Here is a 22,038-nt window from a genome sequence, read left to right on the forward strand (position 1 = left end):
CGTTGTTTGTGAGGTATTTCCTCTTGTATTCGCTCTGTACAAGGAGCGACGAAAGGAGCCTCTATGTTGCTGAAATTGCAATGCCCCCATTGATTTTACTGTCTCTGTCTCATTCATTTTATTCAAAATGGTGTCGACAGGAGGGCGAAATAGAAAATCCTGATTAACAGGCCGGTTAAGAATGGTGGACTGCACCTCATTTTTAAAGCCAGAAATACGCAGCCATGCATGTCTGCGGAGTAGAACGCTAGTGTTGATTGACCTAGCTGTAGTGTCTGCTGCGTCAAGCGCGCATTTGATGGAGGCATTTGTTATGAATTTTCCCTCCTGTATGAGATCTTGTGCTTGTGCTTTGAAAGGCTCAGGTAGGTGTTGCATCAGTGTTTCTAGCTGGTCGTAATGCGCCCTGTCGTAACGAGCCAGTAGGGCTTGTGTATTAGCGATCCTCCACGAGTTGGAGGCTTGTGCTGCTACTCTTTTTCCTGATGCCTCTAGTATTTTTGACTCCTTGTATGGGGGAGGTGCTTCCCCAGTGGTTTGTGAGTTGGCTCTTTTACGTGCGTTGGCCACTACTAGGGAATCAAGTGGTAACTGCCCTTTGATGTAAGTAGGGTCTGTAGGAGCTGCCCTATACTTTTTTTCTACTCTGGGGTTGATTACCCGTGCCCTGGCTGTATCTTAAATATTAGAAAAAGAAGGTAGGGCAGTCAAAAGGGGAAAGTTTAACGACCACGGTAGCTCAAACCCCTTTATCAACTGAAGAAACAAACAGGAGTTACCTGGTCAGATTGCTTGCCTACGTGCTGTGTCATGCCAAAAAAGACCACTAAACCAATATGTCCTCGCAGTGATAATACTGGGTTAGAGAAATTCCCATCAGCCCACCCTTTTTGGCGGAGTGTCGTCATGTGGGATGTAAACCATGAACCATAGTTTCTCCCAATGCACCTAGTAATGATGCGGAGATAGGTTCTGGAAGGTGTTGTTCTGAACCACAGTATTTCAGAGGTAGGACCGATGGAGTGCAGTGCTCGTGCAAAAAGGAACAGAAGTTCCCACAGAATGTTGGGTGAGTAGAACATAGATAAATTAATACTGTGTAACTGAATCAGTTTCAAATCAGGAGACTTATGTAGCTTCTGATAGGCGGAGAACAGTCTTCTGCCGCCCTGCCTATTTTTGTTGTGTTGTGTTTTTAATTTCCATTATATCACAAATGTCTCTCACACTGTTTTTTCCACTTTAGGAAAATCACGACCAGTTGGATAAACACCAGGGAATACTTTGGGCCCAAAGATCTGGTAGGATTAATCCAAAATGTTAATATACTTTATATTTCACATAGTGCAGATGCGTAACATCTAGTGGTCCTGAAGAAAGCTTGGACTAGTGGTCCTCCCAGCTGAAACATGTCGACCTCCACGCACTACGCCATGACATAGTTATTCTTTAAGACTATGAGGCGTTGTTTTTACTCTTGACCCTGGACAATACTGAATAAACATATTTTTTGTCCCAGGAGCCAATTTTATTCACTTCTGTTCCTTTTTGCACGAGCACTGCACTCCATCGGTCCTACCTCTGAAATACTGTGGTTCAGAACAACACCTTCCAGAACCTATCTCCGCATCATTACTAGGTCCATTGGGAGGAATTATGGTTCATGGTTTACATCCCACATGACGACACTCCGCCAATAAGGGTGGGCTGATGGGAATTTCTCTAACCCAGTATTATCACTGCGAGGACATGTTGGTTTAGTGGTCTTTTTTGGCATGACACAGCACGTAGGCAAGCAATCTGACCAGGTAACTCCTGTATCTTAAATATGTCAGGTGCATGTTTGAGAACTCCCTTTAACATGGGAAGTGTTTTGACACTTTTTTCAGATGTAGGGAAGGTGTCAAACAAGAAGTCTTCCTCAACAGGGTCGTTATGCATATCTACGTTGTGGAACTGTGCAGCCCTGTCTATGAGTTGATTAAAAACTACGGTGTCATCAGTAGTTGACGGCTTAGTAGGATAAGAGGACATATCAGGGATGGGATGGGTGTTGTAAGGGTCAGTTGGCTCTTCCAATGGTTCCTCTTGTTGCCCCTGTGTTACCTTCAATGTCCCCGTGTTGAGAAGGAGAATAAGGAGTGTATGGATTAAAAGGAGTAGTAGGCATGAAAGGTTGAAAAGGAATGAAGGGTCTAGAGGGATAAGTCCCAAAGTCCTTTTTCTTCAGTGGAATAGGGGACTGAGGTTCAAAGTCCAAAGGCCTCTTTTTCCTATGCAGGATGGTAACTTTACAAGTCTCTGGGTTGATATAAATGTTTGCTTGGTCGTCAGAGGGATCTGGGTGGAAGAGTTCTTCCTCAACAGTCCTGGGTTGAGTGTTCGACTTTGGTTTGTCGACGACTTTTGGCTTAGTAGCCGATTTTTTCGGCTCTGGGCCTTTTTTCGGGTCGACCGTGACTTTCGGTTTGACGTGTTTTTTGTGCTCCGTAGGCTTCTTAGGAGGAGTGTCCTCTTCCGAGTCGATGTTCCTGTTCGGATCGACTGTTGACTTCGGCTTTTTTGGATGAGTGTCCTTTCCCGAGTCTATTGTATTTTTTGGATCGACTGGTGTTTTTGGAGCCGGTGTCTTCGGGCCGATAGGTCGTTCTGGCCTCGACGCGGGCTTAGGTACGGCGCCTTTTGCCTGGTCGACAGATTTTGGTGCCGAAGGCTTGTTTGGGTCGGCCACCTTCTTCGGCTGTAATGCCAGAAACCGATCCCCGGAAGCTTGTTTCCTTCCCAGTGAAAGAATTGGCTTTGTAGTTTGGTTTGCCCTGTTCCCATCATGCACTGGGACAGGAACAGACTAATTTGCATATAGCCAGGTTCTGAGCTGGGATGGTGCAGTGAGCTAAAAAACGGTGTTGGATCTAGCCCTGATCTCTTGACTGGGTGAGAGTATTCTGCTTAATTCAGAAACTCTGTCCATCACCACCCCTTGTTGTTTAATTATTTTGTCCACCATAAGCGTGGAAGGGTACACTCAGATGTGAGTCCCTTGCTCATTGCACCATCAGGATTCAAGCAAGCCGGGCCTAAGACGGCTGTAATGCCAGAAACCGGTCCCCGGAAGCTTGTTTCCTTCCCAGTGAAAGAATTGGCTTTGTAGTTTGGTTTGCCCTGTTCCCATCATGCACTGGAACAGACTAATTTGCATATAGCCAGGTTCTGAGCTGGGATGGTGCAGTGAGCTAAAAAACGGTGTTGGATCTAGCCCTGATCTCTTGACTGGGTTAGAGTATTCTGCTTAATTCAGAAACTCTGTCCATCACCACCCCTTGTTGTTTAATTACCTTCTTTGGTTCGGCGCCCTTTGGTTGTGTGGCCTTGTTCTGTTCGACAACCACGTTTGGGCTGCGTGGCCTTCTTGGGGTCAACAGTCTTTTTTGGCTCGACGCTCTTTGGCTGTGCGGCCGTTTTCGGATCGACGCCCTTCGGGTCGACTACCTTCTTTGGCTCTGGAACCTTCTTTGGAACGATGTTACTGGGCCCTGGGGTTTCGGTTTCGCTTTCAGTTTTGGAGCCGAGCCGGATGGCGGGGCCAGCAAAACTTTTTTCTGATCTTGGCTAAGGCCCTTTGGCGATGCCTTGACCGGAGCCGTTGGTAACGGGGTAGATGGTGTCAGGGGCAGGGTACTCACGGTTTGCCCCGGTGGGATGTCGTCATCGGAGTCAGAGTAGTCCTCGACGGTGACGATCTCTAGGTCCGAGCCTGGCGCTTCTTGTAGATCTTAGTCATCATCGAAGATGTTGTCTGAGTCTGGTGCCTGTCGCTGCATTTCTTGCCTGGCGGCCGTCGGTTCTAAATAGTTTTCTTCGATCAAAACTGTGCGCAGGCTGGACAGCTTTCCTCCTTATGGTCTGGGGAAAGGCACTTGTTGCATACTGAGTGCTTATCAGTATGTGGGAACTTGGAGTGGCATTGTTGGCACCTTTTAAACCGGCTTCTTTCCATCGACGGTCGGCTCACGTGGCGTCGAAAAGGCGTAGAAAAGGCCCAATGGCCCGCGTCGACGACCGCTTGGAGATGGAAGGCTGGATCGAGTAGAGAGGTACCGAGCGAGAACAATACCATTGAATCGAAGGCCTTTTGGCCTTTAGAAAAGTTTTGTTTTTGATTCCAAAGTTGGAATATAGGAGTTTGCATCCGAACCCAATGGCGGAAAAAACAATCTGAGGATGGAGAAGATGCCCACGCGCACCAGGGGAGGAGTCACGTAGTCCAGGGGAGGAGTCACCTATCTCATGATACTTCAAAGACTCTTTCAAGACAACGTGCAATCATCCGGACCCAACACTAGGCGGCGATCTATGCACAAGATATGAATTCAGCAGCCCACATGCCTCGAACATAAATCTCCAGCACAGTAACTATTTCAATTAGCAACATATTGTGGTGAACTTCTAACCTCAGTGCTCACGCAAGTGTTCCATGAACTGTTACTATGGTAACAGGCAGAAAGCCGTTTGAGAGTAGCGTTGAAAGCTACTGGCTGTACAAAAACCGTTATATTTACCCTGGATCCTCTACAAGACAGAAAGGAAAGCAAACTAAAACAAAACACTGTGTACCACATTTACCACCCCCTTACGCCACTTGCTTGTCCACGCGCCCCCCCCCCCCCATCAAAATAAAAAGTGTGTGGACCTCAAACCCCGGTAACAACCACCCCCCCAGAGATTTCTATATTGTGTGACAGGGGCTCAGTGGCCCTCCGCCTGGTGCCCTGGAGACCACCATGCCCAGAGCCGGTTTCTGCAGTGTCCCGGTGTGCCTATCCCAGGGATACTGCTGTTTGCTATGAGAGGGTGGAAGTCTTGCGGCTCCGGCCCTCCCATAGCATACTTAATTTGAACTTTGAAAGACACAGCAGTGATATCTGTTCTCACTTTCAAAATTCAAACAAGATTGCATTTCCACATGCAACTTAGCATCTCCCCATGTGTAAAAGCAATGCCGGCTCCAGAAGGACACAAGGAGTCGGCGGGACTGTGGGGGCATTGTACGCTCCGTCTTTTTTATAGATCGGGTCACGTGTGTAGCGACTGTTGCGCTGGATGGGTGTGGTGTGGGTGTATTGCAGCCATGAGGGACTGTGTGCCGATCTGACAACTAGACCTGGAACTAAGAAATCACTACAATGGAAATCTGGGCCATATACTGTAGTTGTGTTTTCCTGGTAGCGTAAGCACAGTGGGCTGTACCAACGTATTCAGTCTCGATTAATTTACACCTCCCCCCGGGGCTTCTAAATGTTGGGAAGGGGGCCGCGCGGCTCTGGGACACCGCAGAAGCTTATGGGGCGTGGCAGTCTCCAGGGCCTTTGAGGGCTCTGGACATAGGGTCACGCAGTCTGCCACACACAATACACTAAAAAGAAGAGAAAGTGATAAGAGATGATTTCTGACGTGTTTAGGCTTCAGAGCCTGGATAATCATTAAATGGGGTCCTGCAGTGAAGTGCATGCTTATTCTGAAAGAAACCCTTTCGGGGTCTTGCGAAAGCAAGTCATCTTTAATAATTGCCTCTCGCTGCGTGTACATGCAAACATATCTGATTTGCTCGTATGTTCAAAACAGAAACTTTCAACATCTCTTTTTGATTGGTTGTGAAGAATTGTAAGAAGACTATTCACCTGTGAGGATTTCCAGGTGCTTGGGGAGTATGTGGGGGGGATTTGTGCAGCTTTCGTCATTCGAAAAGGCACGTGTTATGGCTCTTCCTGAATGCTTTCAGTGTGGGGGTTCATCTGATGCTGAGGGGGAGTTCTTTCCAGGTCTTGGCCATGATGTACGAGAAGGGTGTGCCTCTTGTCTGGTTATCTCGTTACAGAGTATTTCAAGGCCTGGTCAAAGGAGTGGGCCCCCTCTGGGCCACCCATTATAAATAAAAACATTCCCCCCCGGGATTTGGCCCCCGGGGGCTAATTAACAATAAAGCGGACTTCGTTTTTTTTTCTTCTTTTTCACAGCATACGCATACCTTTCGCGTATACCGTGACTTTAAAAAAAATACATATGTTTTTTGCCTAGGGGTCCTTGTGGAACGGGGGGCAGGGTGTTTCTACCCTGTCCCCTTTACGTGTTTTTCTCGTTTCTTTCGCTGCTTTCTTGTGCTTCGGTTCTACAGAGGCACAAGATGGCTGCCAACACTTCCTGGTTTGGAGTGTTGACAGACAGTCGACAGCCAATTAGCATGCAGCTTGTGCTCGTAATGGTACGCACACTATCCTCCGACAGTACTCGTACGGTACTTAGTCTATAGATATATCTATGATTTTACTTTAGATTTTCTCAGAAACTACTGATAGGATTTACACCATTTAACAAAAAGCGTAATCTGCAAACAAAACTCTACCTTTCTGCCAAATTTGGTATAATTCCGTTCAGCAGTTCGGGCGGTAGCCAGTCTTAAAGGTCCCTATGGAAAATTGCATGAAGAAAACACATTTTGAGACCCTCCTTTTTTCTCGGCCCCTGCTTCACAAATCACCCCGTAACTTTCAGGGAAGGAGCGGAGCAGGCCATTTTCTTGGAGAATTTTGCGTGTATTCGTCAACCGGCGCCAAAGTTATTCAAAATAGAATGTTGCGGATTTCCTATGGAAACTAGGACCTAGCTTTAACTACCTACTGGCGACTGCCAGTAGGTAAAATTTATATATATATATCGTGATCGCTTAGACTATCTCAACGGCCAAATTTTCACATATGCAAAACGCTATGATAAGGTAAAAACAAGGGCCAGGAAAACACGCACTACACAGCTGAACAGCACAGTGAGTGTACCCTCTTCATCAGATGCGAGCTCTTTGGGCAGTGAATCAGAAAACGAGGGTATGAGTAGTAAGGACTTGGGGTTTACCAAATTAACACTGGCTCAAGAAGTCAGTGTTATGTGCCAAGACCGTTGAGAAACCCTGAGACCCCGCTTTCCTGCGGGAGGGCAAAACGCACAAGAAACAACTGGAAGCGTAACCAAAGGCGCAAATGCAGAGCCTGGAAAACCCGAAAGCAAAAAACCACCGCAAGAACCGAAAAAACGTTGGAACAAGAAGACCACAAAGAAACAAGGGTCGGCTCCAACGCAGTAATTAACTTAACCTCATTCAAACTTTCGGACAATGACAAAAAGATCTTAAGCCTTGGTTTAACATATTGCCCTCCGTGCAATTTCAATTATGCTGACACCAGAATGGATGCGTTCAGATTCATCAAGAAGTTAAAACTCAAAAAATTCTTCCAGCAAAAACCAACTAAGGAGTCAACTATAACGGAACCAAATAGTCCAAACATCCTCAACGTTGACGATCGTACAGACTTTGATGAGATATGGGCTTTACAGGAGGAAGGTGGGACATCGAGGCATATTCCTTTTGTCACTTCGAGCATTGCAACATGTGTGACCCCCTTCAAACCTAAATCCGTACTTCTCCCTATTGCTACCCATGACAATATAGATGTGTATCAAGACTTGATCACAAAAGACCTCAAAACACTCTATACTGTTACAAATAAGAAACGTTTGATGATAAGTAAAATGAACCAGAACTACCACTCCCTAATAAAAAAACTGGAATCAGACAGTACCATCATAGTCCGCCAGGCGGATAAAGGCGGGAATGTGGTTCTCTGGCCACGTCAAATGTATATAGAGGAGGCTGAACAGAAACTCAGTGATCATCATTGTTACAAAAAGAGCAATTTGGGAGCTATCAAATTGGCATGGCAAGATCAAAATGCCAAATTGGTCGTATGGAGGAGTTCTAATTTGATCACAAAAGAGGAATTTGGATATTTGAAAAAGGAATTTCCAGTAATTCCTACGTTTTATCTGCTTCCTAAGATACATAAACGGATTGATAACCCACCGGGACGTCCAATAATCTCTGCAATTAATAGTTCTACTGAACATATGTCATCCTATATTGACTATTTTTTGCAAGAATATGTAAGAACTTTGAAATCCTATGTGCAGGATTCTTCAGACTTCATAAGAAAACTCAAGGATATACCTTGGCAACCAGATTACATACTTATGACGCTAGATGTTACATCTCTATACACATCTATTAGACATCAGGATGGTATAGCAGCTATAAAGTATTTTCTCAATAGACGCTTGATCAATTTCTCAGCACATAACAACATGCTTATCACTATGATCAAAATATGTTTGGAACAAAATTATTTTTTGTTCAATAACCAAGTTTATCAGCAGATACAGGGAGTAGCGATGGGTGCCTGTTTCTCCCCCAGCCTAGCGTGCTTGCACATGGGCTGGTGGGAGGAACAGGTACTCTGGGGAAAACATCTCACTACCATGGAAAAACATGTTCCCCTGTATCTTCGTTACATTGACGATCTCTTTTTGATTTGGCAGGGATCTGAGATTGAGGCTGAGTCATTTGTTAACCAACTTAACAAAAATGATTTAAATCTAGAATTTACTTCAACTATAAGTGCTTCGTCGGTATGTTTTCTGGATTTGGAGGTTTATATAAAGTCTGACATGATAGCCACTAAGTTATATAGGAAGCCGACTGCTGGCAATACTATTCTTCATGCGGCAAGCCAACATCCCCCCCCACCTAATACGCAGCATCCCTTTTGGGGAGATGTTGCGTATTAGAAGAATCTGTAGTTCAGAAGATGAATGTTTGAAAGCTCAGGAGGCTTGTAAATCTCGCTTTCTAGCTAGGGGTTATTCTGTAAAAACAGTGGATAAGGCTATTACTCGTTCGAACAACTTGACGAGAACTCAGGCGCTGATTCCTAGAGCTAAAACTATTGTTTCCAGCACTCAAAATAAAGTTGAGTCTTCCAGGGTCATAATCTCTTAGAACAAACAACATAAGGAAATTCGGACAATTTTCAGCCGTAATTGGAACCTGATAACCGGTGATTGGGGGACTAGTTGGCAGAAAACCCGAATTTTCCTTTAGAAAATCTATTTCTATGGCCGACAAACTGGTCAAAAATCATTTAGACCAACCACCATCTAAGACCTTTATGGCACTCAGTAAAGGTTTTAAAAAATGTTCGGTCTGTAAGGCCTGCAGACACGGCTGTAGTAAGAAACAATACATGACACCTTTCAAAACAGAACCTCAGCTTATTAACAAACAGCTCACCTGCAAGACGGAATTTGCAGTTTATGTGTTGCAATGCCCCTGTGAGCTACGGTATGTGGGAAGTACCCGCCTGCCGGCTCACAGGCGGATTTTGCAGCACATACGAGCTATTAGCACGAGGGACCAATCTTATCCCGTAGCTCGCCATTTTGAAAGCACGCATGATAGTGACCCTAGACATTTAACATACTATGTCATAGAGAGTGTATTGCCCCTGAAAAGGGGTGGGAATAGGGATGCACTACTAAGGGTCCTGGAGACAAGATATATTCTTGAATTAGACAGTCGTACTCTTGCGGGGCTGAATGCGAGTGAAGACCTGTATACCTGTTTATGATTTGTATATTCATACACAATTCCATCTTCATATATATAAACTAGATAAAACAACCTATGATATTTTTGGGATGTTTACAGCCAATAATAAAATGTTTACAGTAATTTTATTTTATTACCCTTTTATGGTTCTATATCCCATGACGAATACATACATAGTTTTTGAGAAGTTTATATCTATCTGGTATATAAGTCAATTTCAGGATCTCTATTTCTTACTTTAGTGGGGGCTCCTGCTATAAGTTTCTGTGCATCGAATATGTCTTTCTGGGATTTTGTTACATGTTTTTAATTACTAAATATTTTGCACTGAAAAATAGCACTGACACTTTATCTCATTATTTGCACTATGCTGTGATTCCTGCTCTTAACCTTATTAGCTTTGGATTTTAGCTTTTCATAAATCTATCGGAAGTGGAATATTATGCATTAGCACTAAGCACTTTAATATAACCCCACTGTGGGATATATTCCTCCTTTTCTTGAGCTTTTTGTATAAGAAAAATTGTGAGAATGTTCTATAGACTCAAAAAATCAGTTTATAGTAAGCACGATGAATATATTTATTTATTTATTCATTGTAAATGTGTAAATGTGTATATATATGATACTTTACTTAATGTATTATAGTTGTATATACTCAGTATGAGTTTAATTGTATTTTAACTGTATAGACTTTGGGGCGTTAATATGTAGTCCCTTGTTTGTTTTCTTGTAAAAAGCTCATGACATTGGTTTAGGGGGCGTGATAATATTTGTCCGCCCTCTAGTTTGATTATAAAATCCATTGCTAGGTAATGTGACCTTACCATGTGATCAAGACTGCAGGAACAGTCGAAACGCGTTATGGCGGACAGGCTCAGCAAGACACCTAAATAAAACACCCTGTTATTGCACAGAAGTTGGGTTCAACTCTTCGTTCTTTCCTTGCTGATTGTTTGATATAATTGGCGGCACAGGCTTGTGCCGGAACGAGTTCTGATATATATATATATAGATATATATGGATATAGAGATATATATAGATATATATATATATATATATATAGTCTCACGAGTTGTCCTGTCGCAGCGGGAGCACGAGCCAGTAGGTGCCAGCGATGGGACCAGGACAGTGTCCCAATTTCGTGGGATACCAAGAAATCGCTGCACACACCTTGATACTTGTTGCAGTTTCTTTATTTTCAGAACGTGACAAACACCCCTACGCGTTTCAAACCGTAGTTCCTGTTCACGGTAGCTTTCGTGCTTTGTCCCTTCATTATTTCTATACATTAGAGCCTCTAAGCACGCCCACTAGTTGGCTAGGGCATGCTGGGACATGTAGTTTCAATTAATATTCATGCCATTGTGTTTTATAGGGTCGTGGGTTTTTGCAGCATTGGGGCGCTGTTTAACGTTACTGCATGTTGAAAAGCGTGTCCACAGTTTACCAGGACAGTGTCGCTATCTGACGCTCGTGATTACACGTGCGTGTATAATCAACTCTCTATTTACCGGAGGGTTGATTACAATGCGTAACAATATGGACTGACATCCATTTGACAATAAAGGGCTGAGTGCCCTACGTCCCCAATGTATGCAGCCGCCCACGACATTTGCATAGCTTAATTGATTATTGGCATTTCTTAATTAACAAGAATACCTCAGTGTCGTGACTGTTTTTAGCAGCAAAAAATAAAGGGTTGAAAAAGGTATTAATCAAGAGAGCACATTATTATGAAGATATTCAAAATTATAATGCTTTATGCAGTATAGTCTGTAACATAGTCCTCATAAATGAACATAAAGTTCTTCATCGCCGTTGAGGCCAGCAGGCTGTTTCGTTTTGAACCTCATTATTAGCTTAGATTCAAGTCGTCTCAGTCTTTGAATGCAATTGCCTCCTCTCTCATGCTGTGGTACAGTTGCAAGTCCAAAATATCTCACATCTAGCCACGTTTTGTTTTCATGATTTGCTAGATGCTTTGCAATGGCGTAGGAGTAATCGCTGTTCTGGATAGCTCGTATGTGTTGGAGTATGCGTGTTTTGATCGAGCATGTCGTACTACCAATGTAGGATTTTCCACAGTAACATTGGATCATATATACAACAAATGACGATTCACAGTTAATGTTGGTTCTAATTGCAAAGTTCTTACCAGCCGCATCTTTTAGGTTTTTGATGTTACGTCCTATCTTGCATGCTTTGCAGATTGCACACTTATTAAATCCTTGTTTCCTTATGTCCAGCCAGGATTCCGGTTTTTTCGTTTCGAAGTGACTTTGAGTTAGCTGGTCCGCAAGATTCGGTGCCCTCCTGTAGGAGATTAAAGGGTGATCTCCTATGGTTGTTCCAATATCTGGGTCTTTGCGAAGTACGTGCCAGTACTTCATCATGGCTTTTTGTATCTTGTAGCTTTCTTTACTGAAAGTATAATATGAAGTGGCCAGCAAGGGGTTTTATTTATATAAGGTTTCAGCACTAGTTAGGACCTGTTGAAGGGCAATCAAAGTACCTAAATCTGAGTTTAATCGGCGGCTGTTCAATTAAATTAAAAAGTTTTTAACAATGAGAAACAAAGGATGTTACCACACTAACATCATGGGTACAGTAAATGAATAATAAAACATGAAACCAGGATAATTTGTTTGTCTGAAAGGTTATTATTTTGGATTCAAGACAAAGAGTAGTTTTGTACAAAAAATGAACAGTAACATAAGATAGGGTACATACAAAGATATATAATGGATATTTAAGGTATTGGTTACTTTTCCTATACTATATCCAAGAAAACAGTCCAGACTGCTAAGAGAAGGTGATAACTTGATTTCCACTATCAATCAGGAGAAAATCAAAAAGTCGATACAAATCAAACTGTGCAGAATTGGACTAGGTAGGTCGACGTTTCGGTCTTATCTTGATCATTTACAAGACCATCATCAGGACGGAGTAGTACTATATACAATGGTTGACCCTTTTTTAGTTCCGAATCACGATAATTTTAGGCTTTAGTGACGGCATCCGCTAATTTCTTTTAGAAGCGGGCAGTGTGCAAACTCAGTTTTGAGTATCAAGCACTTGTGCATACGGCGGTATTGCAGTGAACAGGTTCTGGTAATTTGTTCAATTCGCGGTACTGTTCCAAGGCGTTCACAGTTATTTGTCAGTCACGAGCAGGGGACGTCAATTACGAGCAGTCCGGGTAGTGACCCGGACTGCTCGTAATTGACGTCCCGTGCTCGTGACTGACAAATAACTGTCAACGCCTTGGAACAGTACCGCGAATTGAACAAATTACCAGAACCTGTTCACTGCAATACCGCTGTATGCACAAGTGCTTGATACTCAAAACTGAGTTTGCACACTGCCCGCTTCTAAAAGAAATTAGCGGATGCCGTCACTAAAGCCTAAAATTATCGTGATTTGGAACTAAAAAAGGGTCAACCATTGTATATAGTACTACTCCGTCCTGATGATGGTCTTGTAAATGATCAAGATAAGACCGAAACGTCGACCTACCTAGTCCAATTCTGCACAGTTTGATTTGTATCGACTTTTTGATTTTCTCCTGATTGATAGTGGAAATCAAGTTATCACCTTCTCTTAGCAGTCTGGACTGTTTTCTTGGATATAGTATAGGAAAAGTAACCAATACCTTAAATATCCATTGTATATCTTTGTATGTACCCTATCTTATGTTACTGTTCATTTTTTGTACAAAACTACTCTTTGTCTTGAATCCAAAATAATAACCTTTCAGACAAACAAATTATCCTGGTTTCATGTTTTATTATTCATTTACTGTACCCATGATGTTAGTGTGGTAACATCCTTTGTTTCTCATTGTTAGAAACTTTTTAATTTAATTGAACAGCCGCCGATTAAACTCAGATTTAGGTACTTTGATTGCCCTTCAACAGGTCCTAACTAGTGCTGAAACCTTATATAAATAAAACCCCTTGCTGGCCACTTCATATTATACTAAACTCTGCCCGAGCCCGCAAGGGTATATTGGGTTACTCACCTTTCTAAATATTTCTTTACTGAAAGTCATTATCATCCTGGGTTGATCATCTGTCTTTTTCGCTTCAACTTCTTGTGAGGTAACAATGCTTTTTTTGTTGATGAGGGTGTCTTCTCTTGATTTGCATCTTGCTTTTGTTTCGCATGCATTGAGATCTGTGGTTTTGTATCCCCTCTGTTTGAAGCGTTCTTTTGTTTCCTTGAATTTCTTTTCCATTTCTTTTTCCTCAGAGCAATTTCTTTTCATTCGCAGGAGCTCGCCATACGGAATGCTCTTTTTAAATTTTTGGGGGTGAAAGCTCAGGCCGTGAAGAATGCTATTGGTCGCTGTTTCTTTCCTATGGACAGTTGTTTGGATTTTACCATCTGCTATGTACACCTTTGTGTCTAGGAAGACTATTTCTTTCGCACTGATGGTGTATGTGAATTTCAGCCCCACTGAGTTTTGGTTGAGGATGTTGAAGAATGTCAAGAATTCTGCTTCAGTTCCCTTCCATAAGAGGAAAAGATCGTCAATAAAACGTAGCCAAAGGGCCACCTTGGCCATGTGATGGTCGTTTTCCTCTCTCCAAGCTACGCCCTTCTCCCACCAACCCATGGTGAGATTAGCGTAGCTTGGAGAGAAACAAACTCCCATCGCTGTGCCACAGCATTGTTAGTAGATGGTTTTGTTGAAGAGGAAAATGTTGTTAAACAAACACAGTGAGATCATCTCCATGATCATTTTCGAATGTTCTCTCTGGGTGATTGGTTGTTGATCCAGAAAGTATTTGATCGCTGTTAATCCAATATCGTGGTTTATGGATGTGTACAGCGATACTACATCGATGGTCACTAACAAGTAGTCTGCCTGCCACTCTGTTTCCATTAAAGTTCGAAGGAAATCGCCCGTATCTTTTATGTAGGAGCTTAATGTTGGTACTAACGGGGCTATAAAGTAGTCAACGTAGCTGGATACGTTTTCATAGAGGCCACCACAACTGGAAATTATTGGCCTACCAGGAGGCTTGTTGAGGGTCTTGTGTACTTTTGGTAAAAAGTAAATGGTCGGGGTGATTGGGTTTTCGACCATTAAAAATTTCCTTTCCACATCAGTGATTAAGCCTTTTTCATACCAACCGTTCAGTTTGGTTTCAAGTTCATATTTGATCATTTCAGTTGGATTTTTGGTCAGTACAGTATAGTTGTTAGCATTTTTCAATTGTCGCATAGCTTCCTCTACATACAGTTCTTTTTCCATAATTACAATATTCCCGCCCTTGTCCGCAGGTTTTATTTCAATTTGGGCGTTTTTTTTTAAGCTGAATATTGCTTGGCGTTCGCCTTTGGTTAGATTTTCTTTTCTTTTTTTGTTGTAGTTTTTGGGCATCTCTTCGATCTCATTTGTTACCAGTTCATAAAAGGTGTCAATTTTATTACCTGGATAAAGGATCGGACAGAATTTGGATTTCGGTTTGAAATCTGTTGGTTGTCGTTTACTAGATGTGATGTTCATTTCATCTAATACTTGGGTGTCTGTGATTTCAGTTTGTTCAATTTCGTTTGGCAGTTTATAGGCAACTCTTATCTGTGGAACTGCCGAGGTACGGTATACTGAATTCATATTTGGCGATGCGTTGTCTTCTGGCATTTTGGTCTTGTTTGTGGGTCTCTTGGCAAAGAATTTTTTTAGTTTAAGTTTTCTAGTATATTTGTAGAGGTCTATTTTGGTTTCAGTTGTATCATGGTGTATTTCTGGACAAAAGGAAAGCCCCTCGTTTAGTAATTTCATTTCTATTGGTGTTGGATTGTATTTCGACAGATTTATTACTAAGTTGGGGTAGTTGTGGAGTAAATATTTATATATATAAGTTGCTATATATATATATATATATATATATATATATATATATATATATATATATATATAGCAACTTATAGCGAGGCTGCAGTGGAACAGGCAGTCCTGTGTCATCTATTTCCATAAGGTAAGCCTCTATTTTAGAGGTAGTCTTTCTTATCCGATATATATTGTGTGTGTGTGCGCACACACACACACACACACACACACACACACACACACACACACACACACATTATATATCGGATAAGAAAGACTACCTCTAAAATAGAGGCTTACCTTATGGAAATAGATGACACAGGACTGCCTGTTCCACTGCAGCCTCGCTATAAGTTGCTATGTCCAGGCAATAGAGCCGCATGAAGGTATGAGCATTCTTCCAGGTAGCGGCCTGACAAATCTTGTCCAGCGGGACATCAGCAAAAAAAGAGCAGCCGAAGAAGACACTGCTGTTGAGGAATGTGCTTTGGTCTTGGTTGTAAGCCGTTTACCCGCCTTTGAATGGCACAATTGGATAGTGGTAGCAATCCATCATGCAACAGTCCTTTTTGTAACAGCAGATCCTAGTTTAATAAATCCATATGATACTAGGAGTCGATCTGTTCTACGCAGATGCTTTGTCCTTTGCAAATAATGCTGAAGGCACCTTTTTACATCTAAAGTGTGGAGAGATTTCTCCGCCAGGGATGAAGGATGCGGAAAAAAGGTGTGCACTGGGATGGCACCTTTGGAATAAATTTAGGATTTTCCCGCAACATTACATAATCCTCTGTGAAACGCAAGTAAGGTTCTTTAATGGTGAAGGCCTGAATTTCACTCACTCTTCAGGCCGATGTAAGTACGAGAAGCAAAGCTACCTTCCATGAGAGAAATTTGAGCTCTATCTTGTGAGTCAGCTCAAAAAGTGGTTTCATTAATTGCGAAAGGACCACATTAAGACACCATTCTGGTGGAGGCCTGATAGGAGGAAAAGTTCTGTAAAGTCCTTTCATGAACTGATGATGCAGGCAGAATAGAGAGAAGAGGCGTCAGACGTCCGTCTATGTTGATTGATGGCTGCGAGGTGTACCCTTATTGAAGTAGACGCCAGAATTGATCTTGCCGGATATAAGAGATAAAAAAGTATTTTTTATGGTGAAGAGTGAAGAGGGTGAGTAGCATTCCGATGGCACTAAGAGCACAAACTTTTCCATTTCAGTCTATATATTTTAGTAGTAGACTCAGCTCTTGCCCTGAACAAAATATCCTTACAATCCTGAGGGATAACCAAGTCCTTTTACTCATTGTACTCAGGTTCCAGGCATGCAATTGAAGAGAAGCTTGGTGCGGATGCAGCATCTGTTCTTGGTTCATCAGTAGGGTGGTTGACAAAGGAAGGCGATTAGGTTTGGATTGCGACAGCAGGAGCAGCTCCGTGAACCAGTGCTGACGAGGCAAATGTGGAGCAATGAGGATGAGCAGGCACAGTTCCCGTTTCATTTTCATCAGCACTCTGGAGATTAGGGAATATGGGGGAAAAGCGTACGCAAAGATTACTGACCATCTTATCGAAAACGCATTCCCCCATGACCCTATCTGAAGTTCCCTGCTTGCAAAGAACCAGCATTTAAGGTTCCCCTGAGACGCGAATAGATCCAAGTTGGGTGTTCTCCATTTTTGGAAGATGTGGTTGAGAACTGATTGGTTTAGGTCCCACTCGTGATTTGATTGAGTCAACCTGCTCAAGGTGTCTGCCAGGTTGTTCTTTATTCCTGAGAGATCTCCACTTTGATAGTTATGTGATGTTGTAAAGACCATTCCCATATCTGGTGAGCTTCCCAAGATAGGATCGGAGATCTTGTTCAGATAATGCATGCAGGCGGTGGTGTCCATGCGAATGAGGACTGAGGATGCTCTTATCCTTGAGAGGAATAACAGGAGGGCTAAAAAGATTGCCCGTAGTTCCAGGAAATTGATATGCGTTTTGGAGAGAGAGAGAGAGAGAGAGAGAGAGACTCCATTTGCCACTTATTTGGAGGTCTTGCAGATGTGCTCCCCAACCTTCCAAAGATGCATCTGTGGTCAGAACATACTCTGGAAAAGGAGAAAGGAATGACAGTCCCAGAGAGAGATTGTGAGGAGATTGCCACCAAAGGAGTGCATCCTTCATGATCGGAGTTATCTGAACTATGTAGTCAAATGACCCTGATATTTGAAGCCATTGGCCGTCCAACTGCTCTTGAAGTGGTCTCATACTTAGCCAGGCATGAGGCATCATGAGAATGTCGGAAGACATCATCCAGAGAAAGGATTTGAGGAGACATACAGAAGCGCACTTTCTTTTGTAAAGGTCGTGAGCCAGAGATAAGATGGCGTTCAGTCTTTCTGTTGACAAGTATACCTTGTTTTGTAGAGTGTATATTAGAGCTCCTAGAAATGTTAGCCAATGAGAAGGAGTAGAGTGTATATTAGAGCTCCTAGAAACGTTAGCCAATGAGAAGGAGCAAAAAATGGATTTTCTAAGATTAACTGCCAGCCCTAGAGAGCAGAATAGTTGCAGGCAGAAAGAGATGTCTTCTTAAGCCTGACGAAGAGAAGGGGCTTTTACCAGCCAATCGTCGAGGTATGGGAAGATATGTAGGCCTTTCAGCCATAGAAATACTGCCACTGGAGCAAGGCACTTGGTGAAAACCCATTGAGCTGAGCGAAGGCCGAAGGGAAGGACCTTGAACTGATAATGCATGCCTGCCACAGAGAAACGTAGACATTTTCGATGTTTGGGGTGGATAGGAATATGGAAGTAGGCATCTTCCAAATCCAGGCTTGCTAAAAAATCCGAATGGTTCAGAAGTAGTAAGATCTCCTGAAAAATAACCATGCAAAAGGATTTCTTCAGCAGGTATTTGTTGAGTTTTGTAAGGCCTAAAAAGGGACGCAATTCCCCCAACTTTTTTTGATCAGAAAAAAGCGAGAATAGAAACCTTTTCTTTTCTGAGAGCGTGGAACATGTTCTATTGCTCCTTTGTGAAGCATTATCAATGCCTCCTTCTGTAATAACTGAAGATGGGGTGGTGTTGATCTTTGAGGTGGGAGATGAGGTGGCGTTGTGGTGAACTTCAAGGTATGGCCATACCTGATTATATCTAGGACCCATTTGTCTGATGTTATTTCTTCCCAATGATGAAAAAAAAATGAGAGAGGGGGTTTCCTCAGAGAAGACTGAGGTGAGGCAGGCAGTGAAGCATTGTCACTGTTTACTGCCCGAATCCCTGTGCTGAGCCTGTTGCTTTTGTCCAGGCACTCTGGAGTAGGCAGCCTGTGGTGGTGCAAGATATTGCTGTTTTTGCTGGTCGGATGGCCGGTAAGAGGTGTAGGTTGGAGGCTGGTACCTTTGATAACCTCCTCGAAAAGAATAATTTCCTCTGCCCGCGCTCCACGAAAAGGGGTCTTTCTTTATTGGAGCGTTCCTTGTGCCTTAGCCGTGTCCATATCTGTTTTGAAGGTCTGTAAGGCGTCATCGATATGCTTGTCAAAGAGTGATTCACCATCAAATGACATATCCAAGATCTTGCTTTGAACTTCAGGGCAGAACATAGTTGCCATCAGCCAACCCTAGCGTCTCAAGACAGCGGCTCCAGCAAGCTGATGGAAAGCAAAAGAAGCAATATCCATGGAAGCATCAATAATTTCGGATGCTGATCTTTCTCTTCCAAGCAAGATTTTTCTAGCTTCCTTTCTTCTTGTCTTCCGGAAGGAGATCTAAAAATTGGGCAATGTCCGATCGTACCTGGCTAAAATTGCAAAAGCGTTAGCAGCTCGAACAGTTGCTCCTGATCTAGTTGTGAACCTTTTCCCAATAATAACCAAGTGCCTCCCTTCCCTGTCAGGTAGAGCAGCAATGGGCGATAGAGGTTCCTCGATCTCCATTGTGCGGCCTGAGAAATTGTCGGGCTTAGAATGACTTATTAGACACGCTGGAGCATCGTCCGAAGCCTTGTATTTTTTATCAATTCTGGGCACGACAGGGATAACCGTGGCTGGTGTTCTCATTACTTTAAGTCCCTCTTCCCATATGTGGTCAACAATAGGTATAGACCTAACCGATTTTCTAGAAACGTCTTTAAAATCATTAAGAAAGCAGTCGGATTGCTTTACTGTTAGGGACAGCTGAAAATGTGGTGTGGCTCTCTCAATTAAAGCATGACAGCAGCCGATGTCTTCTGGCGGAGATTCTATCATCTGTGGATATGGAGACGCTGGCGTAGATATGACAATCATCCCATTCATCTACCGTTTGACCCTCCTTTTGAGGCTGATTATTCTCACCTTCTCTGTCATCCGAGGTATCTGGATGTTGTTGCGGACCACTAGTATCTCCCACCCGGGAGGATGCAGACACAGGCACATAGGTGCAAGGTGGTGAAACAACAGGCAGCGGTGGCTGCGGAGATGGTGGATCAGGTGAAGTAAAATGTGAACGATAGTCTCGTAATAATTCCTGAAGGTCTTGAACCATTGCAACAGGAAGGTGGACCATAGGTTCGGAAACTGGCTCCATATATTGCAATTTTGCATGAGGAGGGTGATATTCCTGTTGATAATATCCTCCATTATACTCTTCATCATCCTCCTGATACTTTACATGTAATTCGGAAGGATATTAGCCGGTCCAAAAATCCCATCATCTGATTCATCCAAGAACGTTGAAGGAGGTAAAAGAGACACAATCGCAGGATTTTGCAAATATTGCCTCGTCGACAAGAACGTCGTCGACTGATAAATTGGTGTAAGCTGCAAGAAGGCTGAACGCTTACGACCAGGCATGGGGTACATCGTCAGCTTCATCGCAGTAACGGGGTCTTCATCGTTGACGAGGACCTGAACAAGTATGAAGCCATCGTATCGTCGACGAGATTGTTGGTGACGCTGTAGTAGACCATGTCGACGAGGATGCCAACAAAAAGGTTGAAGTCTTCGTCGTCGTTAGTGTTGCCGTCTATGATGAGGTCGACAGCGGTACAGTGATTGTCGCCACCGGAAGCGTAGAAAAGACCGTTGTCGAGGATGGAGATTTTTTCAGCGATGAGGAAGGAGAAACTTGCTTTGAGGATTTTTTTTCGTCGACACCGATTCTGAAGATAACGCCGTCGGCGGTACCACCTTCTTTGAGACAGATATCTTCATGGAATGGATTTAAGAATATTAGACTTTATGGCTTTTCTCCTCAGTAGGAAATGGAAGATACCTTCCTCCTCATGACGAGACTTTTTTGATGCCTTCTTAGAAACCTTTTAGGTGTTTCCTTTGAGGCCAGTGAGGTAGAGCTCTCTGTATCCTCAGAAGGAACATCAGATTTTGACTTAAGTTTTTGTAGCCAAATCAATAATCTACCCTCTCTGTCCTCGACGGTCTTTGTAGAGAAGTTTCTACAGATTTTGCATTCTTTTACCTTGTGTTGAGGGTAAAGGCAGTAGATGCAGCTCTTCTGCGGATCCTCAGCATGTAGTCTCTTTTTCCCATATTATCCACACGTCCTGAAGAGACCTTTCTTTGAAGATTCAGAAATTTTTGAAGAAAAAATTCTGCTAGAAAACTTGAAATCCAGAGAAAACAGAGCAGAGCTCCCTTTCACACGACGTGCAGTAGAAAATCTGAGGAATCTAGCCTCTCTTGGGATTGTTCTAGAGGGTGCCGTCACCTGAATGTTGAATTGTTTACAAAAGAAGGTAGATGGGCTATTGTACAGACTGTTCATTGCATGGTAGCCTACGGTAATATCTACTGCTTTTATATGTATACCATGGGACTCCCACTACGACGACGAGGAGGATTCAAGCATGTGAATCTATGAAAGATCCAATAGTGGAGAAAAGGGAATACCAAAACCTGAAAGCACAAGCTGAAAGCTGATTTGTGCCACACTGAGCATGAACCTTTGGTGATTTAAGGATGGAGACAGGGTTCTAGTAGGCAGACACATTTTAGGCTGGGGTTCCTTAAAGTCCTTCAAACACAAAGCATCTTTTGGGGAAGCATTTTTCCCTTTGCTTGTTGCAGTAGGCTCTCATTTTGTTGGGTAAGAAAGAGCTTAGTTTCATAAGGTTAAGGCAAAATTCTCTTCAAGTTTCTATAGCTGAGTACTCTTAATATTAACTTATATCGCGCAAGTTATTCTGACATTCTTTTGCTCTGTGATCTCTAACCTTTTTTGTATTAAGAGCTACTTAAGTTAAATGAAAATCATCCAGAGTTACCAATAGTAGTATTGTAATGGAGACAGCATCAGACAAGAATACATTAGTGGACACCCTATGCAAGATTGTCAGCAATGATTACTTCAGTGCCTCTGGAAGAATTTCCAGCAATACTGTGAAAACGGACAACTGTAGTTCCAATGCCCCGGGCTGCAATCTAATATGAGTGATGTGCCCCACCATGTCACAAGATTGATCACTAAATTTTCAGCTTTACATATATCTTGAAAATTAAACAATTTTCCCCAAAATGTCAGCATTAGTTCTGAAAATAAACATGTGTTTCTTGAATACATGTGTATGAGTTTTGATACACATATATTAAGGCAACCAAGCTAAACCTAATTTAGTAGACTGGGCTGCACAAAAGAGCTACTTACAGGTAGCTGGAGAGCTACCAGTAGATCACAAACTCGTTGGCGAATCCTGCTATATATAACTGGTTGGT

At 42.8% G+C, this 22,038-nt stretch overlaps 1 protein-coding gene across 3 annotated transcripts in view; it reads right to left on the reverse strand.

The window, feature by feature from the left end:
* The window catches only part of LOC147731157 (neurabin-2-like), a 681,485-nt gene that overhangs the window by 347,894 nt on the left and 311,553 nt on the right, over positions 1-22,038 (reverse strand). The gene's annotated exons all lie outside the window — the stretch shown is intronic.

This window comes from Lissotriton vulgaris, chromosome 2_1 (genome assembly GCF_964263255.1).
Source record: "Lissotriton vulgaris chromosome 2_1, aLisVul1.2, whole genome shotgun sequence".
Taxonomy (NCBI): domain Eukaryota; kingdom Metazoa; phylum Chordata; class Amphibia; order Caudata; family Salamandridae; genus Lissotriton; species Lissotriton vulgaris.